Source organism: Pygocentrus nattereri, chromosome 22, assembly GCF_015220715.1.
Source record: "Pygocentrus nattereri isolate fPygNat1 chromosome 22, fPygNat1.pri, whole genome shotgun sequence".
In the NCBI taxonomy this organism is placed as follows: Eukaryota; Metazoa; Chordata; class Actinopteri; order Characiformes; family Serrasalmidae; genus Pygocentrus; species Pygocentrus nattereri.
Window position 1 is genome coordinate 20,815,707 of NC_051232.1, and position 9,953 is coordinate 20,825,659.

Genomic DNA, 9,953 nt, shown 5'->3' on the forward strand with positions numbered 1-9,953 from the left:
TACGCTCAGCTGCTTCTATATCCTCACACTCACTCTGCCACCCACCGCAGTGGAGGAGGGACCTGCATGGCCCACACCTGCGTATGTGTGAGTGTGGTAATGAACCATCACCAGGCGCCATGCACAGCCCTCCACTCTCCTCTACTGTCCTCCTCATTTACCCTACTCATCCCTCTCTCCTCTTTCCCCAACTTTCATTATTCTACCTTGCGCTCACCATTTTGTGTGTGTGAAGCTACTTCACCCTGATTCATACACAGCAGTGCCTGAGTTTAATAGCTTAATAAATCCACACCCGTTGTGTTCTTTCCTGTAAAGAATTTTATTTGCCAGCAGCGTGTGTTGTAGGGACGGTGGGTTGAGGGGGCAGTACTGTAGGCATTATGTCCACTTCAGAATTATAAAAACTATCTGTACATTTAGTCTACATTTATGACACGGCTATTTCTTTTGTTCCGCTACATTCATTCCAGTGCTTATGCTACAACCCTTTTCCACCAATTTATATACCATTTATGCTTTACTCATTTTACTAGCAACTCAACACCCTTTCTCTTGGTTACACAGCACCCATTTCCAACTGTTAATCAACATGCAAATCCATGGTTACCCAAGCCAGTTCCCATGGTTATGCTGCACACTTATCCATGCTGGTGCCACACCTGTTGTTGGTTACCCTACACCCATTTCCACTCCAATCCTACAGCCATTGTCATGGTTAGGCTGTACCCGTTTCCATACTAATGCCACAATCATTTCCATGGACACATTATACCTATTCTAATGGTTACATTAACCCTATTCCCACACTTAAGCTACACCAATTTCCATGGTTACGTTTCACCAGTTTCTGTGGTTACATTAAATTGCCATTCTTACGCTACATATCTTCATGTTGACACTTTAACACTTTCCATTTTAAACACAGCTGTGTTTGGGTACCTACAGCTTTACACAAGACCCATTTCCATAGTTATGCTATGTCCACTATCATGGTTATACCCCCTCGCCACAGTTTGATGGTTACACTACACCCATTGCTATTCTTACATGAAATAATTTTTTAGTGATGGGCTACAACCAGTTATACGTTAGGACTATACCAGGGGTGCTGAACCTGTTCCACCTCGAGGTCTACCTCTTTATTTACGAGAAAGCATGGAGGTCCTCAGGAACACAATTCTCTGGGAAAGATATGTTGAGAGACATGTTTATGCTTAAAAATGTCATTTTGTGTGGGAAATGTTCAACGCAGATATGTTTGGGTACCTTTCTCACCCACAATATATGACATTGTATATCAGTAAACACAAAATATTGGAATGCTGGTGAATTGAGTGGAGTGTTTTTTGAGTGGACAACTGAAAGGTTAGCGGAGAGTGTATTTTGTTTCTAGACAAGGCTTGCAGGGCTTGTATTAATGTTGCTTATCATTTGAAAACATATATTTCTTTTTATTCATTATTTTTTATCCATTTCTATTTCTACACTAGATCCTTTTCTGGGTCTGCACTGCATGATTGCACTACACCCATTTGACTGGTTACTGTAGACCGGCTTCCATGGTCATGAGAAGATAATGAATCCTACCTGTCCAGGGTGTATCCTGCCTTCCGCCCGAAGACTGCTGGGATAGGCTCCAGCATTCCCCCGCGACCCTGACAGAGAAGCGGCTTAGAAAATGGATGGATGGATGGATGGATAATGAATCCTAGGAACACTAATTACATTACTGTTTAATAACTGTGAACTTCAGGATAAATAAAAAAATGGTTAACTTAAGAAACATTAGCTGGCATTAACATTGGAAGCCAATCAATCCCAACTTCTGAAACCAATCCTACACCCTGAGGCAGTGTGTGTTAATGCGTTATTGAGTGGTAACTGCAGTGTTTGTAGGTTTGTAGTGATGGTAATGAAGCTGTAATCCCCTGATGACCTGCTGTGACCTGAGAGCTCTTAATTACACACTACCTGCTCACACACCTTTCTCTTTTCTCAGAGCTCTTCACACACTCATTCACTTTGCAGACAAAAGGCTCTCTCTCTCTCTCTCTCTCTCTCTCTCTCTCTCTCTCAGTTTACAATTCAATAAGATTTATTGACAAGGCTGCTTTACATGCATTGTTGCCAAAGCATTTATATGATGAGAGACAATCCACTTGTACTAGCAGTGACATGTAGAATAATGAAGATATATAAAATATCACTGTCTCACTTCTTTCGCTTCTTTTCCATCTATATTTTTGCACATTGTAGGAAAGGATTAAAGCTGTCTGGAGCTGCTGCAACTTGCAGGTCAGTTCTTACTCATGCAGCAATCCCACTAAAATGTAAAATACCATGCTCTCTATTGCGAAACTCATGGCCCATTTTGTGACTAGCTCCTTAGTGTTCGTCCTGAAGAGGTAAGAGAGGCTTTAGGTCTGAGCTCACTAAAGCACTTCAGCACTGAAGTCCATTTTTAAAATCACAGCATTTGTAAGTTATGTGTTATGCTTATGCAAATAGACTAGTGTTGGAATAAACTAAGACACTGGAAGAAATGTATACATGGATGAATACACATATAACAATACAGATAAACACACTATGTCCAAAAGTTAGTAGACACCTGTTCATTCACTGTTTCAAGAGTATTAACAGGGAGTTTGATCCCCCTTCCCTGCAGTAACAGCCTGTACTCTTCTGGTAAGGCTTTACACTCGATGTTGGATCATTGCTATGAGGATCTGATCTTTCAGCCACAAGAGCATTTGTGAGATGAGGTACTGATTTTGTTTGATTACCTCTGAATAACAAACGCCACTCCAGCTCACCCCATTCCAAAGTTTTGTATGCAGCTTTTTCACAAGAGAGAATGCAGAGAGCTCAGCCTAATGGTGGGGTGCTTCATATTACTTTAGCTCATGCTTGGCATTGGGCACTGTGCATACGCAGCTGCTCCAGAGAGTCCTATTGTGTTGTTCAACTGTTTTCAATGACAATTACAGCTATTTGTGCACAATTGAGCACCTGGGTCAGAACAAGGCGCTGATTTTGCTCATTAGAAGGGCTGTTTGGATACTTTTGGGTAATGATGTAGTGTATTCTGGACATGTTCTGCTTATTAAAAGGATTGGTCTTTAGTCTCTTCTTGTAAACAGTAGCCCAGCTGGACCGGAGTGAAGACAACAGTTTGCTAGTGTTACCCTTTGTTTGTTTATTTGTTTTGTAAGACTGAAATAACCTGGTTTTCCTCGTTATCCCTTAATGACCCCAGCAGGGATATGCCTGGACACCTGGAGAGAGACGAGTCCTCTCTTTCATTTCAGCTCAAAGGAGACAATGATTCCTTTAATGAGGACACCAGGTGACATGCTAATAATTTAAAGCTAACTGGTGTTAAAGTATCCTGCCTTCCGCCCGATGACCGCTGGGATAGGCTCCAGCACCCCCCCCCACGACCCTGAGGGAGAAGCGGCTTAGAAAATGGATGGATGGATGGTGTTAAAGTGATAAATCTGCTAAACAAATCTAATTTAGGCAATTCTCCCCTTCTGCCAAATGTCTCATGTACATGTTTATAGATAAGTGTGTCATACATTATTAGAACATACATAATCAAGTCTGTTAGACAATTCTTAACAGTGTGGTTTAAGGCAAGTGATGATTTAGGTATGCAGTTAGCACCATGCTAATTGGTGGGGGTACTGGCTACATTAGCACTGCAGCTTTAGTGTAAAACTAAAGAAACAAACTTCAGACCAAACATGTCTTGGCTGATCAACTACATTTGGCTTAACCCCTTAAAGTTTTATTGCACACTTCTACAACCTAACAACTGCTCGGCCAGTTTGCACTGATGTCCCTATAGTCACTGAATAATAAGCCTTAGTATGTAATAAGCCTGGGATTTTAAGAGGTTGATCTGTGGTTACACTGTCTGGGGAAATGAAGGTTCTTTCCAAACTATTACTTTGTGTGTAGGTACTGTGTTGTTTATTTGATGCTGATCTGTAACAAGCTGCACCATGTTTCATACAGTTGGTCAGGGTGGATTTGAGATTGCTCCAAGATTAGCTTTAACCCGGATATAGCAAACACGATTAAGCTCATAAGGTGAATCTGAATGTTTGGGCTTCTTTGTTCACAGAAACAACCTTACAGCCTCACATCTGTGGAGATTAGCATCATAATTAGATTAGTTGATCAGCCAAGACATGTTTGGTCTGAAGTTTGATACTTTAGTTTTACACTGCAGATATGAGACTAATGTAGATACAATTATTAGAAGCTTATACCACAACAATTACCATGATGTTAACGGCGTGCCTAAATCATCATCTGCCTCAAACTGTGTGGAGTTGTTACGGAATCTCTACCAGACTTGATTATGAGATTTCTGGCACTGAATGACTTACTGATATCTATAAACATAGACTAAAGTGGGGCTTATAATGGCTTGTTATCAGGAGATTGCAAGTTTGATCCCCAGTGATGCCATAGCCATCCGTGGTCAGAAGTCCAAGAGACCATAATTGTGTCTCCCTGGGCGGGTAGGAATGGTGTTCCCTCTCCCCCATCACTCACTAGCTAACACAGGTGTCTTTCAGCTAACATTACAGAGTTAGCATTTGGAGTTCTCTCCCAAACATGTTTAGCTCCAGAAACATTGTGTTAATGGCAGTGAAGAGATGTGGTGGAGTTTAACATATCTCTGTGGAAGCCTGTGCTAGCCTTCAATCTCCTAGCCTGGTAATATTGTAAATGAGGGAGACGGAGCTAAAGGGTAGGAACTGGGCAAAACAAAATTAAGGAGAAAATTGGGTCAAAAAAAAAATGTGTACTTCAAAATGACTTCTGCTACTGTGTTTAGCTTTGGCAAAATGCTAATTGGTGGAGTATAAGCTTCCATTAATTGGCTATGGGTTTTAGTCACAGTAGCAGGAACCACTCACACAACAAAAGGATAAATTAAGAGGGGAAGAGTTCCGAGCTGTAAAATTTTTAGTTTGTGTTTTGTCATTCAAAAGTAGCCTCAGGAATTTTTTTGATTCTGACTAGACTTGAACAAGGGTTGCGCCTTCAGATGAGGTAGTGAATTAATGCTAACGCTGGAGCTGAAAGGTACATTGTTAGATGTGACGACTGTTTTCTTTTGCAATGTTGAAATTAGACTGTGGTGCACCTGTTAATGGCACTTCATCAACGAACCCTCAGTAATGTCCTCAAAGCTGCGTCTGATCGTTACTTTAATCTACTGACTTACAGAAATGCGATGTTAGCTATGTTAGTTGCATCTGAGTACTGATGGATCTGCTCTGCACGCAGTTGACTTGTAGACTTGATTAGCATCACCCACCAGGTTTTGAATGACCCGGTAGAAAAATATTTCAGTGCCGGACACAAAGAAGGACTCAGGGCTCCGTTCCTGTCTGTGCTGTGTTGGAAATCTGCAGCCTGCACCTGCTATAGTTTGTGTAAATTTTAAGTTAGAAATGAAAGCTACATTGAAACAATGTTACTTGATTAAGTTCTAGTAGCTTATGTTCAAGCTTGGCTATGTTGAACTTACGTTTTGCTGGTGCAAGTGGCTGCAAGTTTGTGTAATTACTAGGTACAAAGTTACACTATTTTACAGTCCTGTTACTTCAATATCACCAGAATATTACAGCAAACTCACAGATAAATGTGTAGAATCAATTACTGTACTGTAATAAACGTACTTACTATATTTAACTCTGTAATTCTTGGTCATTTATGCATGTACTTACTGAAATGCTGAGTCGTTAAAAGTTTAAATATACCTGATATTTCTCATGTTAGTTTCTCTGTATTTACATATTGAACTGGCAAGTTATGCATCAAGTATTACTTGTAAGTATTACATTTTACCATTAAATTCTGTATTATGCAGTGTATGTAGTATAAAATCATATGTACTACTTCATATGTACCTTTAAGTTCTGTGTAAGCACAGCTTTACATACCTGGCAGTTTTTATGTAAATTACTATGTACATGCAAAGTGTGTACCACAACATTACTGATGAGTGCTACATATTTACCTACTGCCCAATAGTAACTACCATGCCTTAAATTAATGTTCTACCTTTTTTTCAAAAATCATCTTGGATGATATGTTTGGTCTGGATTGTAATGAGACGTCTAACTCAGTGCAGTTTGTGGATCAGCATTTATTGCAGAAATGGTTTGTCATATCTCAATATGATATCATAAACCAGAACACAGCAGGATTTACTGTAAAAGCTCAATAGAGATAGATCTGTGCTCTTTCTCTCTTCAGAAAGCTCACAAGAGATATAATCTGAATATCTCGGGTGCGTGTAGCATGATGAAGAATGCACGGAACCCTGCAGCGCTCACTCATCCAGCTATAAATCTGATTACCAGTCAGAACACTCTCAAATAAACTCACTCTATCTGAACACCAGCTGCAACCTATACTCATCCACAAACAAACAGAAGAGAGTAGGGGGGGTGAATAGGAGATGGAGAGTAGATAGGGAAAGAGGGACTGGGAGAAAGAGGGAGGGAGAGAGAAAAAGAGGTAAGATGAGGGAGAAAGGGCAAGGGAGAGAAAAGAGGAGAGGTGAGGGAGAAAGCAAAAGAGAGAATGATATGAAAGAGAGGAGATGGGGAGAGAGCTGGAAAGAGAGATTAAGAGAGGTGAGGGAGAGATAAGCAAAGAGAGAGGAAGGATGAGGGTGAGAGAGAGAGTGGGAGAGAAAATGGAGAGAGAAAGGAAGCGGAAAAGGGAAAGAGATCATAGAGAAAGAGAATGAGAGAGCGAGAGAGAGAAAGGGAGAGGGAAAGAGAGGAGAGATGAGGGACAAAGAGGAAGAGAAAAGAAAGATGGAAAAACAAAAAAGAAAGAAAGAGGGGAGAGAGAAAGAGGAGTGAGAGAGAAAGATAAGAAGAGAGAAGGAGGAATGATTTGGGGCAAGCGAGAGTGGGAAAGAGAAAAAGGAGAGGAAAAGAGAGGAGAGATGAGGGACAAAGAGGAAGAGAAAAGAAAGATGGAAAAAGAAAAAAGAAAGAAATAGGAGAGAGAGGAAAAGAGAAAAAGGGGAGAGAAAAGAAGGGAGGAGAGGTGAGAGAGAGCGAGAGTGAAAGAGAAGGAGAGAGAGAGAAAAAGGGGAGAGAAAGGTGAATGAAAAGGGAAAGAGAAAGAGAGAACGAAATAGGAGAACGAAGATAGGGAAAGAAGAAACGGGGGAGCGAGAGAGAGAGAGACACAGAGAGAGAGAGAGAGAGAGAGAGACAGAGAGAGAGAGAGAGAGAGAGAGAGAGAGAGAGAGAGAGAGAGAGAGAGAGAGAGAGAGAGAGAGAGAGAGAAAAGTCTAAACTTCAATCTCAACTTAAGTGATTTAAGTTCATGCCAGTCTGCAGCTGAGCACAACCTGCTGCACTGTACCGACACAGAGCACAGTACAGTTTGATTTCCACACTCACACAGTTTCATTCTTACTCTGGGTTTATTTATATAGTCTTTTACTTCTAGACAGTGTGGTGCCAAAAATACTGTCTAAAAATGCCTCCTAGTATTTACCCCTTTCAGGTCTAGTATTATCATTAGATGTCATTTTGTTATGTGTTCAGTTTGCATTACAAAGTTGTTTACATACGTTTAATTAGAAACAAGCCCCAAAAAGTATTTGGACATTTTTTACACACAAACCAAGTGCCACTTATTTTAAAGAGACCAAAGACATTTTTTTCATTGTTTTCTATTTTGCAAAGTATTCTTGGAAAAGGCAGCTGGTGAGTTTTTGCAGACTTCTGCAGGTTTGATTGAAGTTTCCCTTATTAATCCACCAACGGGAACAATTCACCTCTGCAATCTAATCCATCCGTTGAGTGAAATGCCACATACACACTAGTGAATACGCACACTAGGGGGCAGTGAGCACACTTGCCCAAAGCGGTGGGCAGCCCTATCCGCAGCACTTGGGGGCTAGCAGACTTGCTCAAGGGAACCTCCGTCACGTATTGTCGGATCAGGGTGTTAAACCGGCGACCTTCCAGTCACAAGACTGGTTCCCTAACCTCCAGCCCACGGACCTTCTGAGGGCCCTAAGCAGGATTTTTAGTGGGGCTCCCTATCTTGCTATCTTACCAATGGTTTCACTGATTAAACTACTAAGAATAAATATCCCAACAATGGTTTGGCTCAATTTGACTCGACTGAATCAGATTTGATTCTTTTCATCCAAAATAGGATTAGCTTTAAAAAGACACTGAATACAAACATTTAACAATTACCACACACACTACGTTTTTCAAACTTTATTCTACTTGGGTAAAAACGCAAACAAGTAGCATACTTTATTAAATATTATTACAATCTATTAGAATGACTCTAAAACTCCATAATCAATGCTGTTGAATGGTTACTGTCTGATCAAAGTGTTACTAGTGCTCAACTTGCTGCTCCTCATACTTTTCACAAGCACTCACAGCATCTACACAAACAGAACAAAGGAAATCTGATATCCAGTCAGTTCAGAAAGCAGATTGATATCAGAGTTCTCTTTCTATTCATAACCTCCGTACTCATTGTTATGAATCTTATCTCCCCTTTATCATTTTCTCCTTCCCTCAGCAGCTTGGTCAACAACCAGGAACTACAGTTCTGTCTAAAAGTTTTAGGCAGCCAAGAAAGTTTTTTTAAAACGCCTGTAGAAGTGCCCAGTTTATGTCAGTAAAATACCATATAACATTACAATAAATACAAATAAACATAAATATAGAGTACATAGTCAACATAAATGTACAGTTAGTTATTCAGTAATTACTGTGAATAATCTAATAACATGAATTATTTCATAACTACTATGAATTATTCAATGTCTACTACGTATTCAGTAACCATGACTTTTTTTCAGTAACTAATATAAATTATTCTGTAATTGGTATGAATTATTCTACCGTGTCTACTATGAGTTATTTAATAACTGACAAAAGTAATTCTTTATCAACTGCTAAGTAGGTCCTGTAAATTATTATATGGATTAGTCAGTATTATTCAGTGTCTACTATAAATTGGTCAGTTTCTACTATAAGATATTAATGAACTACTATGAAATATTCTATATCTTCTACAAATTATTCAGAAACCACTATAAATTGTTCAGTAACCACTATGAATTATCCAGTAAGCACTATGAGTTGTCCAGTAACCGCTATGTATTATTCAGTAACCACTATGAGTTATTAATGAACTACTATGAATTATCCAATAACTGCTATGTATTATCCAGTAACCACTATGGATGATTAATTAACTACTATGAATTATTCAGTAACCATTATAAATTATTCAATAACCACTATGTATTATCCAGTAACCACAATGAATTACCCAGTAACCACTATTATTCAATAACTACTTCTGAAGTATCCAGTAAACACTATGAATTTTCTATATGTTATTCTGTATGTATAAATCATATAATTCACTAATTATCTAAATCATTCGTTAATTATATAAATCATTAATTAATTACAATTAAATATCTTCTACAAATAATCCAATGTCTACTGTGTATTATTCAATGTTTGCTATGAAATATTGAGCATCTACTGTAACACTAGTGGTAAGGTGTGTAGTAAAGACAGTGACGAACTGACGTGTGGACCCACACAGAGACCCTTTGAGTTGAAAGTGTTTGGCATGTATTTATGCTGATATTTGTGAGTCGAATGTGAAGCATAGAGCACATCGTAAAACCTGGTATTGGATTCGTTCCCACAGCCCTGAGCTGACCGCTTATTGACCCAGCGTCAAAAACTTTCAGATATTTAAAGATCCATACAAGTGATTTGTTAAAGGCTTTTCTCATGGCCCATTACACTAAGCCCGCTCCAATTACTAAAGCTTTGTGTGTTCTTTGAGCTATCAGATTGCCGAGCTCGTGAAGAGCGATGAGGATTAAGTTTAACAGCTGC